General features: G+C 38.2%; 1 long non-coding RNA gene across 2 annotated transcripts in view; it reads right to left on the reverse strand.

Moving 5' to 3' along the window:
* LOC123460640 overlaps positions 1-20,255 on the reverse strand; it is a 213,128-nt gene that overhangs the window by 178,108 nt on the left and 14,765 nt on the right. Inside the window, exon 4 of one of the 2 annotated variants that reach the window (XR_006637147.1) lies at positions 17,642-18,890. The exons of the other annotated variant lie outside the window; for it this stretch is intronic. This is a non-coding gene — a long non-coding RNA (uncharacterized LOC123460640). Of the gene's footprint in view, positions 1-17,641; positions 18,891-20,255 lie in introns of those variants that run through there. 2 annotated transcript variants of the gene reach the window in all.

The raw sequence follows: 20,255 nt of genomic DNA on the forward strand, positions 1-20,255 counted from the left end.
ACTCCCCCCACTTAAAAAACACCATTTAATTTTTTTAAATATTTTTATTTATTTACTTTCAAGCAGAGAGAGAGAGGCAGGGGAGCTAGAGTGAGAGAGACAATGATGCACCAGTGCCTCATGCCACTACAAGTGAATTCCAGACACATGTACCACTTTGTGCATTTGGATTTACCTAGATACTGGGGAATTGAACTTGGTCCATCAGGCTTTGCAGCCAATGGTTTTTAACCACTGAGCAATCTCTCCAGCCCAAAACCTTCTTTTTTAATGTCATGGTGCTCATATATAATGACCTCATGAAGCATAAAAGGAAATTTAGTTTTGAATTTGATTTATGAAATTTGATTTATGAAAATACACATTTGGTTTTACAAAATACATGATTTTAAAAATGTTATATATATTTAATAGCAAACATTAAAATTTCTTTCACAAATCATAATGAAGGAATGGATCTGGCATCTGTAACTACAGCATCATTATCAGACATTTTATGTCTGAAATAACTATGTGCAATTTTTTAGCAAGAATTTTTAATAATCTCCTAACATTTTAACAACCACAATAAAAAGTGTATCTTTTACAAGAAGGTGATATAAGCAAATCCAAATGACTTTTAGAACTATTAAAAATGTAGGGCTGAAAATATGGCTCAGTGCGTAAACTTCTGGTTGCAGAAGCCTGAAGACCTGAGTTTGGATCCCCAACACCCATGTGAAAACTAGGCACAGCAGTGCACACCTGTAATCCCAGTTTTAGGAGGCAGAGGCATAACAAACCCTAGCCAAAGGCTAGGCTAGCCAGCCTGACTAGCCAAATCAGTGAGTTTCCAAATCAGCAAGAGACCCAGTCTCAAAAAAAATAAGATGGAGAGTGACTGAGAAAGACTCCCAGTAGCAACCTCTACCTCCATGTGCATACATATGTGTACACAACCTCAGCACTTTCATACATGTGCCTGCACACACATGCATGACACACACCTGGACATGTACACATATATATGCAAAATACACATCTTGCCGGACATGGTGGTGCACACCTTTAATCCAAGGCACTCAGGAGGCAGAGGTAGGAGGATAGCCATGCGTTCGAGGCCACCCTGAGACTACCTAGTTAATTTCAGGTCAGCCAGGGCTAGAGGGAGACCCTACCTCAAAAACAAAGAAAGAAAATACACATCTATACACAAACATAATGCATGCTGATCAAACATTTTTAATTACAAATGTAAAACAGTTTAAACAACAATGATTATAATTATTATTTGCCAGTTAAAAGTAAAGTTTGGCCTGGCTCAGCAGTTATGGTGCTTGCTTACAAATCCTAATAAACCAGGTTCAGTTCCCCAGTACCTATGTAAAGCCAAATGCACAAAGTACCAAATGCTTTTGGAGTTAATTTGAAGTGGCTGGAGGTCCTGGCATGCCCATTCTATCCCTTCTTTTCTCTTCTTTTCTCTTCTCTTTCCTTTCTCTCTGCTTGCAAATAAATCAATTAAAACTGTTTTGTTTTGTTTTTTTAAGATTTAATGTTATTTATTTATTAGAGACAAAAAGATAGAATGGACACACCAGGGCCTGCAAATGAACTCCAGATGCATGTGCCACCATGTGCATCTGGCTTACATGAGAACTGGAGAATAGAACCTGGGTTCTTAGGCTTCGAGGGCATGTACCTTAACTGTTAAGCCACCTCTCCAGCCCAATGAAAATGTTTTTAAAAACACAAAAGTAAAGTTCAATGACTACACTGAATTGCATTCCTACCAACAGTAGGCAAGTATTCACTTTTATCCACATTCTTGCCAGCACTTGTTATCTTTAGTGGTGTTGATAGTAGCTATTCCTAGTGGATAGAAATGACCCCTCCCAGTGGTTGTGCTTTGCCCTTCTCTGATGGTTAGTGATAATGAGCACATTTTTAGGTATCCATTCACGTTTTGTGTGTTTTCTTTCAAGAAATGTCTATTTGGGTCTTTGTCCATTTTTTCTTTTCTTTTTATTTTTCTTCTTTTTTTTTTTTTTGTCCTTTCAAATGTCTTTTTTTTTTCTTATTGACAACTTCTATACTTACAGAAAGTAAACCAAGATAACTCCTTCCCCTTCCTCCTCCCCCACTCTCCCCTTTACAACTTCATTCTCCATTATATCCCCTCCCTCTCCCTCTCTCCATTAGTCACTCTTTTATTTTGATGTCATCATCTTTTTCTCCTATTATAATCTTGTGAAGGTATTGCTAGGCACTGCAAGGTCATGGATATCAAGGCCAATTTCTTTCTGGAGAGTTGCATTGTAAGGAGTAGTACCCTTCCTTTGGCTCTTACATTCTTTCTGATACTTCTTTTGCAATGGACCCTGAGCCTTGGAGATTGCTAGAGATGTTTCAGTGCTGGGAACTTTTCTGTCACGTCTTCTCAGCACCGTGGTGCCTTTTGTGTCAACCCAGTGGTCACCACCATCTGAAAAGAGAAGCTTCTCCAACCAAAAGTGAGAGTAGCATTAATATATGAATATGAACATTAAGTGTAGTAGTGGTGGGGCTGCTATGCCCTTAAGGCTCAGGACCTCCCCTGCCATAGCCTTTTTATTAGGTTCCCAGTACTAGGAATGTACTCCGTCCCCTGGAACAGGCCTCCAGTCAATTAGGGAGCAGTTGGTTTCCCCAGATCAGACATGCCACTATTGCACCCATTGGGTAATTTGGCCAGTCTGGCCAAACTTGAAGCTTCCAGTGTCCACTGTTTTCACCACTGATGACTTCTGTCCCCATCAGGTTGCATGCAGTGTAGCTTTTTCTAGCTTTAAGTTGGCTGATCTACAGGGAGAAGGTTTTCTGTTCAGCCCCAGCTTGATTTCTCAGTGACCTTGCTGCACAGGCATGTGAAGCTTTCAGAAATGAGGTCTTACCATCTGTCACTCATGGGAAACCCAGGTCCTTGGCAATAGTCTATAATGTTTCAGAGGCAACAGGAATGTCCCTGGCCAAAAACTCACTGGAAGGTATCCCATTCCTGGTGCTGAAAATGTTCTAGTAGTCATCAATGGCTTCTGGATCTGTCATTATCCAAAAAAAGTAGGCCTTCACATGCTTATTCAGAATATCTTGAATATTGATTGACCCTCCCTCCACACTTCTCTTACTCAATCTCTTCCCCTGGCTTCTTTTGGGTCATTCCACTAACTGAGATCTGTTCTTCTATTTACATATATACAATATCAGCCCCCAAAGTCCTTCCCTCTCCTCCCTCCCTTATAACCTTTGTCTAGCTTACTGGCCTCTGCTACTGATTTTTGGTTCCAGCTCACACATAAGTCTAAATATTTGTAGCTAGGATCAACATAATGAGAGATAATGAGAGAGAATATGTGACATTTGGCTTTCTGTACCTGGGTTACCTCACTTAGCATAATCCTTTTCAGATCCATCTGATTCCCTGAAAATTTCATAATTTCAATTTTCTTTACTGTTGAATAAAACCCCATTGTTTAAATCTACCACTGCTTTATTATCCATTCAGCTGTTGAAAGATATCTAGTCAGGTTCCATTTCCAAGCTATTGTGAATAGAGCAGCAATAAGCATGGTTGTGCAAGTATCTGAGATATGAGACAAGTCATTAGGATATATACCTAGGAATGCTATAGCTGGGATATATGATAAATCTACTTTTAGCTGTCTCAAGAACCTCCACTCTGATATCCATAATGGCTGTACCAGACAACATTCCCACCAACAGTGTGGAAGGGTTCCCCTTTGTCCACATCCTTGCCAACATTTATTGTCTCTTGTTTACTTGATGATAGCCATTCTGACAGGAGTGATATGGAATCTCAAAGTATTTTTAATTTGCATTTCTCTGATGGCTAAGGATGCAGAACAAATTTTTATATGTTTATATGCTATCTGTATTTATTTTGAGTAATCTCTATTTAGTTCCATAGCCCATTTTTTAATTGGATGGTTTGATTTCTTATTGTTTTGTTTTTTGAGTTCTTTGTATATACTGGATATTAATCCTTTGTCAGATGTGTGGCTGGCAAAGACTTTCTCCCATTCTATAGGTTGTCTCTTTGCTCTATGCACAGTGTACTTTGCTGTATAAAAGCTTTGTAATTTCATGAGATCTCATTAGTTGATTAGTGGTTTTATTTCCTGAGAAATTGGGGTCATGTTCAGAAAGTCATTGCCTATGCCAATATGTTGAAGGGTTTCTCTTACCTTTTCCCCTAGCAGTTTCAGAGCTTTGGGTCTGATATTAAATTCCCTGATTTATTTGGACTTGATTCTCGTGCACGGAGAAAGACATGATCTATTTTCATCCTTCTACATATAGATATCCAATTTTCCCAGCACCACTTGTTGAAGAGGCTGTCTTTCCTACAGTGAATATTTTTGGCATTTTTGTCAAAAATTAGATGGCTGTAGCTGCCTGGATTAACATCTGGGTCCTCTATTCTGTTCCATTGATCTATGCAAGTGTCATGCTGTTTTTGTTAGTATGGCTTTGTAACGTAGCTTAAAAATTGAGTATGGTGATACCACTAACCTTATTTTTGTTGCTTAAAATTGTTTTGGCTATTCAAAGCTTTGTAATTTTTTTATATTTACCTGAAGAATGTCATTGGAATTTTAATGGGGATTACATTAAATGTGTAGATTGTTTTTGCTAAGATTGACATTTTCACAATATTGATTCTTTAAATCGAAGAACATGGAATGTCTTTCCATTTACTAGTATCTTCCAAAATTTCTCCCTTCAATGTTTTAAAGCTCCCATTGTAGAAATCCTTCACTTCCTTGGTTAGGTTTATTCCAAGGTACTTTATTTTTTTTTTTTTTCAGACAATTGTGAATGGGAGATTCCCTGATTTCATCCTCCACATGTATGTTCCCAATATGTGTTTATTTTGTATCCTGATACATCGCTAAAAGTGTTTATCAGCTCTAACAGTTTGATGGTAGAGTATTTAGGGTCCTTTATGTATAGAACCATATCATCTGCAAATAATGATAATTTGATCTATTCTTTCCCAATTTGTATCCCTTTTATGAGTGTCTCTTGCCTTATTGCTATATCTAGGACTTCCAGGACTATATTAAATAAAAGTGGAGAAAGTTGACATCCTTGCCTTGTCCCAGAATTTAATGGAAAAGCTTCAAGTTTTTCCCCACTTAGTATTATTTTGCCTATAGGTTTGACATAAAAAACAGCTTTTATTATGTTGAGATATGTTCCTTCTACTCCCAGATTCTCTAGGACATTTATCATGAAGACATGTTGGATTTTGTTAAATGAATTTTCTGCAACTGTTTAGATGATCATGTTATTTTTGCCCTTCATTCCATTTATATAGTGTATTGCACGTATTGATTTGCATATGTTGAACCATCCTTGCATCTCTGGGATAAAGCTTATTTGGTTGGGGTGAATCTTTCTGATATATTCTTGTATTCTATTTGCCAATATTTTGTTCAGAATTTTTGCATCTATGTTCATGAGAGAGATTGTCTGTAATTTTCTTATTTTGTTTTGTCTTTGGTTTTGGTATCAGGCTGATGCTGGCTTCATTCCAATTTGAGAAAATTTTTTCTTCTATGATTTTGTTGAATATTCCTACTGAGCCTCTGGATTGAAATTCTTCTTCTTATACTGTATCCTGAATTCATATATTTGATCTTTTCATTGTGTCCCAGATATCTTGAAATTCCTATTCATACTTTCCTATTATCCTCTTTCTCTTTGTTGGACTGTGTTATATCTGCCACCTGGTCCTCTAGTTTAGATATTCTCTTCTCACCTTCATCCATTCTACTAGTGAGACTTTCCACAGAGGTTTTTATTTGACTGACTGTGTTTTTCAGTGCTAGTATTTCTGCCTGGTTTTTCTTCAGTATTTTTATTTCCTTACTCATGTCTTGTAATGACTTCCTTATTTCATTAAGCATATTTCCTGAATTCTCTTGGAATTCCTCCAGGAGTTTGCTTTCTTTTTTAATCATTTGTTTTCTTCTTTGATTCCTTTGATATCTTTGAGTATAGATAAAATCATGTTCTTGAAATCTTTGTCAGGCTTTTCACCTAAAACAGTCTCATTGGAGGCCACTTCTAATGGATTTATTATTTTTGCTTGGATTGTATTGTCTTGATTCTTTGTGTTTCTTGTTTTATAATGTTGAGACTTTTGAATCCTGAGTTGATTTGATGCTAGGGGTCCTAATAATCTGTGATGCTTTTAGTTTTGAAAATCCACCTTCATGTACTTTCAGAGTAGGAGCTTATGGTGCCAAGCATAGCTCATGTACTCCAATCTAACTTCAAAAGTAATCCTAGGTGCTGAATTTGTCTGCTTTTCAAGTATTCTAGAGGGCAGGGTGGAGCAATTTACTGGCAAATTCTAAAATTCTACTGAGCATTATACACATTCAATAAAAACCAAAATAAATAAACAGTGTATTTTTTAAAAAACAGCACAGAGTATGCAAATGTGGGTATTAAAACAAACAGATAACCTTATAAACCAAAATCCCTAAGGGTGTGGGTTGCTCTACACCCTTAATCCTATCAGCTGGGAGGTTGAGATTTCTCTTCTGAAATGGGTCCCAGGTCAGCCTGGGTCTGAATCAGACCCTGCCTCCAAAAATGACAGAAGCAAAAGACAAAAGTCTTAAGAATCTGAAAGCATTAAAGGAAACAATAGTCAATCCCCAAATACATCTTGATTGACTACAGTAAAGCCAACCAAATATATATACTCCATAACCTGTCCTGACATGAAAGGGATTAGCACTTCCAGTGCAGGACTTTCTATCTGCATTTTTGTCAGTCAGCCTCATTATCTTTTGGGGTGGCTACCAATGTCACCAGTATGCCCACCTCATCTTTCCTTGTCGTGCTATGAATCTAGTGTTCTGATTGCCTGTGTGGGTGCCCTGCCGCGGGAGCCGAATGTGTTCTCCGAGGGTCATAGTGCTGTGAGTTGGGGGATGGAAGAGTGCAGGAAGCCTGCAATTTTACTGGCTGTACTCAGCTTGTTGTGGTTGTGTCCCCTTAAGCAGCTCCTCTGCTTCTCCTTTTCAGGTTTCTTAACTTTGCCAGGAGGCTGATGAAGTTTGAAACTCCCCTTTGTTCTCTGTTCCTGTAGCTGGGCATGAGGCAGGTGTGCAGATCCATGTGTCAGGGCAGGTGGTTTCCCAGTCTGAAAGCTCCTTAGTGGGATTCTGGCCAATTTCCTCCTTTCTGATAGATCTTAGTCTCTCCTGCTACTCTGCTGGCCAATAAAAACCTGTACCTCTTCACTTTTCAGACAAAGAGTACGTTTTGGTGTAGTTTTTCTCAAATCCCTTCCTAGGCTGGATTGGTGTGACTCCTATGTAGCCATCTCTACCCAAAAGTCCTCTTTGTCCATTTTTTTAAATATTTTTACTTCTTTTTGTTTTTCATTTGAATTTTTGGAATTCTTTATAAATTCTGAGTATCAATCACTTGTCAGATTCATGGTGTGTAAAGATGTCCTTTCATTCACTCAGCTTCTCTATTTTTTGCTTGCTATGCTGGCATTTCTTAGTGCATTCTAATCCCTTTGTTTTGTTCCTGTATGTATAGGATCTTTTCCAAAGGATTCTTGTCTGTGACAATGACCTGAAGCAGTTCCTTATGTTTTCTTCTACTGTGTCATAATTTCAGGTCTTACACTTTAGTTTTTTGTCAAATTGCAGTTGATTTTCTTTCTTTTTTTAAAAAAAGTGAGAAGTTTGTAAAGAAAGGACTGGAGAGATTGTTCAGTGGCTAAGACACTTGCCTGAAAAGCCTAACTACCTGGAATTCCCCAGTACCCATGTAAAGCCAGATGCACAAAGTGCCAATGTGTCTGGAGTTCATTTGTAGTATCTAAAGGCCCCAGTACACCTATTCTGTCTGTCTCTCTTATCTCTGTCTCTTTCTGCTTACAAATAAATAATATTTTTAAAGTGGGAGGCATTTTGAAAGTACTCTTTCTTCAACAATGATAATATTGAAATTTGTTTTGATATTTTGAATATATGTAGATATCCTCACCAGATTGGAGCTCTGGGAAGGATTGTATCTTCATGATGATGCAGGAGAGAGACTGGATTAAATAAACATGACATCAAAAGTAAGACTTTGGCACAATTGTGCATTTCCTGATTTTGTCTTGATGAATAGAAAATAAAGACATATATCATTTATGAAACACTATAATCAAATTCTAAAAAGTTTACTATTCTTTACCTCATTTAAGCAGTCTCATGTTTCTATAGTCAAGATTGCCCATTACTTTTATTTCTTTAAGAATAATGCAGAATTACACAATCATTCATAATGCATTGAAACTCTTAATTTTATATTAAATTTTTTAATTATACTTTATTTTATCTTATATATTTGAGAGAGAGAGAAAGGGAGAGAGAGAGAACGGGCATACCAGGGTCTCTAGCCTCTGCAAATGACCTCTAGATGCATGAGTCACCTTGTGCATCTGGCTTATTCGGTACTGGGGAATTGAACCTGGGTACTAAGGCTTCCCAGACAAGTGCCTTAACCACTAAGCAACCTCTCCAAACTAAGTTTGTATTAATTTTAATTTAATAAATCTCATTCTTCAGAGGCAGAACCACATTGAATAATCAATAAAAATTATTACAATTAACTTGATTTATAAATATCTGTGAATGTTATGCATAATATTCAAATATTGTAAAAGAATTATGATATAATACAATATACAAATATTTACAAACTATTTTGCATAAATTACTACTTCTCTACTTTTCACCATTTGAAAAACTTCTTGGTCCATATACTAAGTTAAAAGTAATCGTATCACCTTTCACAAATATTCCTGTGCACTATACCCAAGTTCAAGATTAACTTTAAATTTGACTGTTGCAAAATTTTCTTTACCTTCCATGTGCAATGGCTATAAGGACCAGTCAGATCCTTGTAAATGGATGGATTCTTGAAACCCCATTAGGAGACAGTAGCAAGAAGAAAAATTCTACAGACACTGGAAAGTGATTCTCCATTCTACCATATCTAAGCCTTTGAATAAGAAAGATTTTTTTTTTGTTGTTTTTGTTTTTGTTTTTCGAGGTAGGGTCTCACTCTGGTCCAGGCTGACCTGGAATTAACTCTGTCATCTCAGGGTGACCTTGAACTCATGGCAATCCTCCTACCTCTGCCTCCCGAGTGCTGGGATTAAAGGCGTGCACCACCACACCCGGCTCGTGAAGAAAGATTTTTTAAGTTAATTTATCTGCCTTTTCTTTTACTGAAGTGTTATTACTGTCTCAATATTTCTCTCATTCCAAAATAGAGACTATTTTTGACATTGGCAAGTATAAGAACCAAAAGTAAGAGAGGGATAAATTTTTTAGTTAAGGTCTGCAGAGACTTTGGCATGAGAAGAGATGCTCAGTTGAAAATGCCCATCTCAATACTAGATTCTGCGTGACAGACGTGCCCATATATTTTTGAACAGGTCTTTCTTCTATTTATGATCTACATGGTTCTCCAATGAAGACCCAGAGCAACAGTCCCTACAATTAAAAATTGCTACCACCCACGTTTATTCACAGAAACTTAGGGCCTACTGGGAAATGTTGTGGAAGGAGTTGGGAGGACTGTACACAGATCACAGTAAAAAATGTGAAGAAGGCAAGGATGGTGTCATGTACATGAGTTTCCATTTCTCAGTATTTAAGAGATAGGAGAAAGTGACATTGGCAAGCTGACACGAGAAGAAGCCTCAGACCTCATTAACCCCACAGACAGAGAAACTGACTAAAAGTCAAAATATGTGTTGGGGGCATTTTAGGAGAACCCCAGAAATTCAATACTCAAAGCCAAGAATAGTTATATTGAATTGGTATGCCATGCACAGTGGTACAAGTATCTCAGACACTCAGGGGACTGGGCTGGTTGGATCATAAGTTCAAGATTAGCCTATGCAACATATATCAATCTAAGAAAAAGCTGTGTGAGGAAGGGATAAAGGAGGAGATATGAATAACAGAAGCCATTTCATTTCAAATATGTTATCTCTTCCCCCAGATGAGCAAAATTCTGAGGACAAATCCCCAATTTATGCTTCTTTGGGACTTAATAAAGGAGGATCATGTATGTCCAAGGTGCTGTCTTCTGAGGGCTGCCTGATGGAGTAATTTCTATTTCACTTAATTCACAGTGAGCATGCTGAGAAGAACAAAGGTGAGCTCAGCAGCTGTAGTTGTACCAGAGAAATTGGCACACCAAGACAGAAATCAGCATAGTTTGCTATCATCAAGAGTAAGCACCCAGCCTGTGTCATTGGAGAGGAAAAGAGATGAGTGGAGTTTGGTGAGAGACTAGTTTCTAGTTTATCTACCTCAGATTCCCCATGGGAAACCAGTATATCTTGTTGGCCTGGGACCTGTAATAGTCCTATAGAACTTGTAATACTGAAGAAAGACACCAGAGGGAGCAAGAGACTACAAACTCTCAAAAAACAAACAAAGGGAAAATCCTCTATGATTGGAGATTATATACATAAGTACAGAAAAAGTTTTAGAGGTCTTCAGAATTTTTAACTGGGAAGACTGGCAAAGACCTTTTCATGTATAAAGTCATTGTATAGAGTCAGAAAAATTAGCATTTTTCAAATCTACAACTCCAAGTACAAAGGTATAAGGCATATAAAGGAATGGGAAGACATGGCCCAATCATAGGAACAAAATAAATCTCCAAATACTAACTGAAAGTTAATGGAGTTTATGAATTACCTAGCAAACAATTCAAAACAACCATAACAAAGCTATCCTATCCACTCAAGGAAGAAAACAGAATGGGAGTATCGCCTCTTGTTGGAGAAGATTTAAACAACTAAACAGAAACTTTAAACCTGATGATATCTAGATTGAAGAATTCACAAGAGGGCTTCAATAGCAACTTCATCAACCCGATTGGACCAATAAATTCAAAGACATGAAACTGATTTTTGCCAAGTCAAAAAGTAACAATAAAAGTAAGGAAGCCTAAGGAAATTAGAGGACATCATCAAGTCAAGAAGAGAGTTCAAGAAAGAAAAGAGAGGGCTAGGACTATAGTTTAATAGTAAATTACACAAACTTGGTCTGGTTCAATTGCCAGCATAAGAGAGAAAGGAAAGAAGATAATAAAAGATTATCTAAAGAAATAATAGGCCAAACTTCTGGAAGCAAATGGACATCCAGGCTCATGAAGTCAAAGGACTTTAGCTAAGATTAATTCCAGAAGTAAATACAAAAAATTACAACAAGTTGTCAAAATTCAAAGACAGGGTTTAAAAAGCATCACAAGAACAGTGACATATCACATACAAAGGAGAATCAGAAAGGATATGCACAGATTTCTCAGTGCAAAGCTTGCTGGCAGAAGGATGTGGGATGATATGAAATACTGAAAGAAAAAATGTATGCCCACAAGAATACTATGCCTGGTAAAACTCTCTCTCAAAAATGAAAGAGAAACATGTTTCCAGATAGACACTGGGAGTTCATCACCTCTAGACTTCCTCATACAAATGCAATGGAAAGAGTCCTTCAAGTTCAATTGAATGATGGTAGAAACTAACATAAAAGCATATAAAAATAAAATATTTGATGTTAAATATGTAATGAAATATAGAATACTGTCATGATAGTATATAAGTTACATTGAACTGTGATGTTATATATGAAAGGCAAATGTAAAAAGTAATTATAGCTGTAAAATGTGTCAATAAATGTGCTACCTTTACTCTCCATTGGAGAATCTGCTTCTCTTTTTCAGATAGACGTAGATCCTAAGGAGAGAACCACCCCATCATACCTCAAAAGGGCCCCAGCTGAAACTAAGAACAATTGGCAAAACAAGCAAAGGTGCTGTTTTCTTGGTGAACTGGGAACCAGCACAAGGATGAAGGAGATCAACACAGAGAATGATCAACTCCTACCAAATCAGACATCCAGAGACCCAGAGGCCCCCAACACATCATCACTGAAGCAGACCAAAAATGAACCCAACATGGCTCATTTTTGTGGAAGAGGGGGCAGAAAGAATGTCAGAGCCACATGTCATGTTGAGTCATGATACGCAGAGACATTTCTCCTACCCATAACTGTGGGCTAACTCCACAATGCATGACCCATATACCTCAACAAGGAGGGCCCAGGGGAAGGGGGTAGGACATGGATGAGCCTAACAATGGTACCAACTTGACTATTCACTGAGTACAAAACTAATTAATAAAAAATGAATTAATTTTAAAAAATGAAACGAAAGTCAAGAAATTCACTAATACATAGAAATTAAATAGTATACCCTTATATAGCTAAAGGACTAAAGAAGAAATCAAAATGCAAATTTGAAAATATTTTGAGACAAGTGGAAACAAAACACAATGCAAAAACATTAATTATTCAGCAAATTATTCTAAGAAGGAAATCTATTACAACAAATGCCTATTTTATGAAACAAAGCAACTCTCAAAGATGTTTACACCTTGAAAAACTAAACAATTAAAGTAAAATATGACCAAAATTAGCAGGAGTAATAATAAAGGCAAGAAGAATTTACTGAAGTAGAGAACAGTAAAAATGAAGGAGGAATGAAACGGAGAATTGATTTTTGAAAACATCAACAAAAACTGCAAATTTTTAGTCTAAGAGAGAAACTGACAGAGAGAGAGAGAGAGAGACTCAGAAGTAAAATTAGAAATGAAAGAAGGAACATTATGACCAATGTTATAAAATGAAAACAGCTATGAAACTACTATGAGCAATTACATACCATTAACTTGAATAACCTAGAAGATATGGATACCTCTGCAAACATTCAACCTCCCAACAAGAAATATTAAATATTTTTTTAAACTAGAACTTCATCCTGGGGAGATGGTACTTGCTTGCAAATCCTTCTGGCCTGGGTTCAATTCCCCATGTAAAGCCAGATTCACAAAGCGATACATGTTTCTAGAGCTCATTTACAGTAAGCAGTGAGAGGCTTTGGCATGCCCATACTCCCCGCCCCCTCTTCTCACAAATAAATAAAAGTATTTCTAAAATTCAATAAATAAAGAAACACTGGGGCTGGACTCAGTAGTAGAGTGCTTGCCTAGCATGTGAAAATCCCTGGGCTCTAACCCCTACACATACCTAAACCATAAAACAGTAAACAAATGTAAACAGTGGTTGTGATGTTGAACATCATGTAACACCTCTGTAGTTTCTGCACTTGAAAGGTGAAGGCAGAATGATGAAGAGTTCAAGATAATCTTCTCTTACATAGTGTGTTTGATAGGAGCTTGGACTCCCTGAGAATCAGTCTGAAAAGCAGTAAAAACTCAAGAAAATAATCATTCACTGAGACTTCACTGTAGAATTCAAACAAAGGAAACATAACACCAATTTTCCTCAAATTCATCCAATAAGTTGAAGAAGTAACATTTCCCAACCCATTTTATGAGGCCACTGTTACACTGATACTAAAGATACAGATACTGCAAAAAAATGACTATAGGAGGCTGGAGGGATGGCTTACCAATTAAGGCACTTGCCTGTGAAGCCTAAGGGCCCATGTTCTACTCTCCAGGTCCCACCTTAGCCAGATGCACAAAGTGACACAATCACACAGGGTCACACATGGACACAAGGTGGCGTACATGTCTGGAGATCAATTGTAGTGGCTGGAGGCCCTGGCATGCCAATTTTTTTCTCTCTCTCTCTTCTCTCTCTCTCTCAATCTCTCTCTCTCTCTTGCTCTCTCACTCTCAATTTCTCTCATTAAAAAAAAAAAAAAAAACAAGCTGGGCATGATAGCGCACGCCTTTAATCCCAGCACTCGGGAGGCAGAGGTAGGAGTATCACCATGCGTTCGAGGCCACCCTGAGACTACATAGTTAATTCCTGGTCAGCCTGGACTAGAGTGAGACCTTGCCTTGAAAAACAAAACAAAACAAAACAAACAAACAAACAAAAAGAACAGCCTGGCATGGTGCTGCATGCCTTTAATCCCTGCACGTGGGAGGCAGAAGTAGGAGGATCACCATGCATTCAAGGCCACCCTGTGACTACTTAGAATATCATTTGACAAAATTCAGCACCAACTCAACAAATCAGAAATTGAAGGAATTTACCTCAACATAATAAAGGCCAGATATGGCAATACCACTGCTAATACCATACACAATGGTGAAAAATTGAAAGCTTTGTTTTTTTTTTAAATCAGGAACAAGACAAAGATGCCCACACTTATAACTTCTATTAAACATAGTGCTGGAAGTCCTACCCAGAGCAATTATACAAGAAAAGGAAATGAGGCATCCAAATTAAAAACAAAATAAAATTATTTAGAATAACAACTGATATACTGGTATATATGAAAACCATAAATTTCACCCTCTCAAAAAGTTGCTACAATTAGTAGATTCAGAAAATTTAGAAGAAATAGCATCTGTACTGATAGAATGATTTGCATTGAAAAGTGAATTTATTAAATTAGCTTACAGCAGTCCAACAGTATCAGTCTTCAGGTTTGAAACTCAAGGAACCTGGTAGATACTCTGTCCACATGACTGAATCTCTCAGTAGTGCCAATCCTGCACTGAAGGCCTGAAGGTTTCATAAAGAACTGCTGGTCTTCAGTCATGCTAGAAGGCTAAGGATAGATGTGTGAACAGGATAGATGTGCTATTTGCTCAGACAAGTGAAGGCACTCACCAGCAAATAGCACCAGCAGCCAGATGGGAGGAAGGGGGCTCTATTTTTCCTAGAGATTCCTTACATAAAGCTCCTCTCTGGGAAGCTGCCCACTCAGGGAAAAGGACTTACTCTGAGGGAAAGACTTTCTCTGGAGAAAGGACTTCCTCCTTCAACCAATCATTCCTAGCAGCAACTTCAGAGATCCAACCAAGAGAAATGTCTGTGGATTCCTAATATGATCAAATTGACAACAGAACTTAACCATCACAGTATCAAATTCCAAAATTTAGTAACATGTATGTGCAGGATTGGCACTACTGAGACATTCAGTCATGTGGACTGAGTATCTACCAGGTTCCTTGAGTTTCAAACCTGAAGACTTACAAACTAGCCTGGACTACACAATATGAGACCTTATCTCAAAAAAAAAAAAAATGAATAAACAAAAGCAAAAAAGAAAATATGGAGATATACCATTGAATATTACTCAACCTTACAGAAAAGATGAGACTTGAAGACATGGTACATGAAATAAGCCAGTCACACAAATACTGCATGGTTTCATTTCTATGGTTTCACTGGTATGACATATCTAAAGCTGTCTAATTATTAGAAGCAGGAAGTATAGTGATAGAGATGACAGGATAGAATGAGGAATTTCTGATCAGTAAATATAGACTTTCAGTCATGCAATAAGAAAAATTCGAGACCTTTTTCATTCAATGCTATGCATATGCATACCAATGCTGCACCATGCACTCAAGAAGACAACTTTCATGTCATATATTCTTTATCAAAATCAAAAATACAATTAAAATTTGTTAAGAAAAAAAAATTTGTTAAGAGAGGTAGGAGGGGCTGGAGAAATGGCTTAGCAGTTACAGTGCTTGCCTGTGAAGCCTGAGGACCCATGTTTGACTCTCCAGATCCCACACAAGACAGATGAACAAATATGAGGCTAGAATAAAGTCACACATGCCCACTAGGTGGCTCAAGCCTCTGGAATGTGATTGCAATGGGTAAGACCCTGGCACACCAATGCGCTCGCTTTCTCTCTCTCTCTCTCTCTCTCTCTCTCTCTCTCTCTCTCTCTCTCTCTCTCTCTCTCTCTTTCCCTGTCTCTATAAAATGTTTGAAAAGAGGGTTGGACAGATGGCTTAGCAGTTAAGTGCTTCCCTGTGAAGCCTAAGGACCCCGGTTTGAGGTTCAATTCCCCAGTATCCATGTAAGCCAGATGCACAAGGTGGCACATGCATTTGGAATTTGTTTGCAGTGGCTGGAGGCCCTGGTGTGCCCATTCTCTCTGCCTCTTTATCTTGTTATCAACAAAATTTTTAAAATAAATACATAAAAGAGAGATAGGAATAGCAATTACACTATAAAAAATAGTGAATGAGCCCTTTCTAAGGCACCTGCCTGGAAGTGTACAAAGCTAGTATGCTCATAATGGCAGAGAAAACAGAAGAGAACCAAGATTAATCAATAAAACAAGAAGATAGCTGACTGTCTACTATGAGACATGCCACCTCCATGACGTCTACTGGGGCCCAGGAGAAATTGTAGAGGAAGTGGTGACATGAATACTGCTCTTACTGCTAGCCTGACAACCAGCTCCAGGGTAATGGTTATAGACACATGATAAATCAAAACTCATCAAAGCAAAAATCTTGAGGCTACAGAGAACTCAACACTAAATCAGACTGCCAACAGGTCTACTATGATTTAGGGGACAGAAAGATTATAAGAGCCATAGAGTGGGTTCTACCCTGAGGCACAGTTCCACCTCACCACCCACTACCCTACAAGTACTGACTTAGGTCTTCATGACTGCACAGTGAATTCTGTAACCCCACTGTGTAGGGCCTCCAGAGCAGGGATGAGGGGATAAAAGCCATATATCGATAAATTTTAGAAAAAGGAATGATCTAAACATAGACAAACTAGTTCTGGGTTTTTCTTTTAAAACCACTTTATACAAGAAATTTTCACATGACTCGTATTATTTGTCTCCTTGTTATGACAAAATATCTGACAAAAACAACTTTTGAAATGAAGGACAGGTTTATTTTGGCTCACAGCTTGAGTTTTCAGTCCCTCATGGTAGAGAAGACAGTGTGTTAGGAGTACAAAACAGCTGATCTCACTTCATCCATAGTCAGGAAACAGATGAATGGTAGTACTCAACTCCATTTCTCCTTTGCATTCCGTCCAGAGCCCCAGCCCATCCCTATTTAGGAGTGGGTCTTTCTGCTTCAATTAACCTAGTTTAAAAATGATCTCACAGACATAACCAGCAGTTTGTCTCCTAGGTGATTCTACATCTTGTCAAGTTGGCAAGAAATATTATCCTCACACACAGATACACAGGTACATAAAGTAGGATTATAAATCAAATATTTATTGACAAGTAATTACAAAAATTATTTTATAATAATTTTGGAGTATAACTATATGTAAAATGTTAACATTTATTAAAGGCTAAAAAAGATTGCATGCTAATGAGATGGATATGCCTATTTTTCTTGACAAATAAAATTTTGGCTGAATAATAAATACTGTATAACATATAGCATCTTTAATGTTTTTAGGACTTGATTAATATTTTGATTTTGTAATTGTCAAGGCTGAGAGCATCACTTCCCATAAATGCATAGTATAAAATGACAGACATATGTTTGACCATTTTAGAAATTGTTGGAAATTCTATCCCAATCCTATGCCAAAATTTATTAAAATGATATTTTTAAAAACTCAAGTCTGCAACTTAAACAAATTTTCAAACATCTTAACACAATGCAAGCCAAAGATATATTAATCTGATCTTACATGTTCAGGAACATGGTATGAAAATGTTAAAAAGTCTTCATTTTAATAATTAAAACATTATATTCTTGTAAAAGAACAAACCTTGGTATGTACAACAAAATCACCGTAATTCATGACATGCAATAGTCTTGTACTGATCAAAGGTATTTCAGGTGGCTTTTCTGGGTGCCTTGTGGCGTAAAACCCTGCACAGTTGCAGAGCAGGCTTGTTGTGTGTCCAGAACCAAAGCTGCAGTAATTCGCACCATGTGCCACAGGTAGTGTTGCTAAATGTACTGCAAATACATTGCAGTGTAGATTTGATTTTGAATTAATTTGGGACTTTTGCACATTCAGAAACCTTTTACTATTGTCAAATTTTCTGTGACACCCCTCATTCACTTATGTGATCCCATACGGAGTCACAAGCCCAGTTTTAAAAAGCAGGGTCTATGTTTATGTAGTCCAGTAGTGCTAAAACGTAACAACAAAGTCATCATGCGTTTATAAGTTTCCTGTAAAACCAGTAATGGAACCATAGAGGTGGAACTGTTCGAGTTACACGGGCTTGTTCTGGAGCATTCAGAAATTAGATGGCACATGCTCAGTGGTTTGTGGTGGTTTGCAGGTGATGTTTGTGATTCACCCTCATACGTAAGCTCCTGCTAGTGATGGTGGCTTTGGCAGGTGGAGCCTGGCAAGAGGTGTGTCACTGAGGATGGGCCCTGGGATTTGAAAAACCAACTCCACTTGCTAGTGCTAGCTGGCTCACTACTCCTGCTTCTTCCCTGCTGTCTGCTCATATCAGGCTTTCCATGTATCCATGATGAAGCTGCTCCCTGAAACTGCCAGAGGAAACAAACCTTTCCTTTCATAACCTGCTTCTGCTTGGGTGTTTTGTCCCAACAATGATAAAGTAACTGCTACACACTGGATCCCCAGGAACTTGTGAAATCCAAGATGATTTTAAAAATAAAAAACTTGGGGCTTGGAAGTAATGTGGCCTCATGATGGAGAAACCAGAGTGAGTTGTAATATTGAAAAGGGATGGGACCCCCTGACACACACCCCTTCCCCACACACACTGAGAAGTGGCCAAGCACAGGCTATTTCCACCCCACCCTGTTGACATTTGAGTGTTTTTTCCAGTTGAGAAGGCCTCACCCTCTGGTGGTGGTCCAGCAGTGATAGAGACCTCCCTGCTGCTCCATGTGTAGCAGACAGCTTCAGGTTCACTGAGATGAACTTCCAGACTAGGCCCAGTTATGGAGGAAGGGATTTATTGAAGCTTACAGATCCATGGGACGTTCCATAATGACAAAAGAAGCTGGCCACATGTCCAAGCAGAGGGAGAGAAGCACAAGCCTAAAAGCCAAAAGCCACACAGCACAGCACACTTCAGGGACTCCAGTTAGGCACACTTTGCATATCTTTAGATTGAAATCTCAAACCCATCACCACTCCTTAAGATCCACCTAGTCAGGTGGCTGCAGATCCAAAGTATAAGCTAACAAAACACTGCATATATTAGGGGCCATCTATTCAAACTACCACACCATGCTTGGCCATTTTTTCTGAAAAAAAAAAGAGCTCTGCTTGGTGGTAATTGCTATGATGACAAGAGAAGAGGCAGGTTCAACAGAACTTTTGAACATTAGCAGGCTGACAGGTCTTCCTGATTGGTCTCCATGATTTTCATATTATTAGCATGCCCAATCAGGGTCTGCCATATATATGCCCTTCACTAGGCTTCTCAACAGGGACATACTCTCTGCATGTGGAAGAAAAGACTCTCAAAGAAGGATGACTTATCCCCAGAGCCACTTTCCCCACTTGTGTTGCTGCTACTGGACCTGAGGTCTTGTCAGGGGCTACTCATACTGGGGCTTATGACTATCTCTGCCTCCAAGAGGCCCTTGAACTTGAGGGATCAGACCCAAGAGCCACCAATCACTGCTATTGCTTGGAATGTCTTGCCTCCAGAGACCCCCTTGAGCCTCCTGTGCTTGGTATATGTATCTGCACCTGCACCCAGACTTGTGTTAGCTCCCACCTCAGAGAGACAGAAAGCCCCTACCTCCTGCTCCAAGGATCTGCTGATGCCCTGGCCATCCTAGCTCCCTGTGCCAACCTCTCTGGGTTGGTAACCTCAGGCCTGCCAAGGGTTTAGAGCTGTAACACTTGACAGCAAAACCTTGGTACAGTCACCAATACCATTACACATGCTTGCCACCATGAGTCCAGTTTTCATTCAAGTTGTATTCCCATATACATAAAATCCTCGTTTATTAACTCTTTGCCTTTTATCTGCAGGCAAAGAGAAAATGACCCAGAAGCAGAATATACTGCTTCAGCACTGGCCTGGCTAGAACCCACATCTCCTGGGTCTTATATTCTCATTCAGCTTCTTGCAGCCAACTTGGGAAACACCCAGCTAACTGAAAAGGCAATGGAGATGAAGGCAATGGGCTATGAAGTAAGGGGGAAAATTTTAAACTAATCTCCAGTTAACACAGATTTTTAACTTCAATCATTTTTTAATGTGTATTTGTTTCCCATATAGAAAAAAAAAACCATTCGTTAAAGGAACTTTTGAAATTGAGTGAAAAAAAATGTTTATAATCCCATAAATTATATACACAGCCATTAACACTTGAATGTGTTTTCTGTCTTTAATGAATAGATTGTTGGGTTTTCACTGAACTATGTTCACTCTGCATGCTGAATTTT

Source organism: Jaculus jaculus, chromosome 5 (genome assembly GCF_020740685.1).
Source record: "Jaculus jaculus isolate mJacJac1 chromosome 5, mJacJac1.mat.Y.cur, whole genome shotgun sequence".
Classification (NCBI taxonomy): domain Eukaryota; kingdom Metazoa; phylum Chordata; class Mammalia; order Rodentia; family Dipodidae; genus Jaculus; species Jaculus jaculus.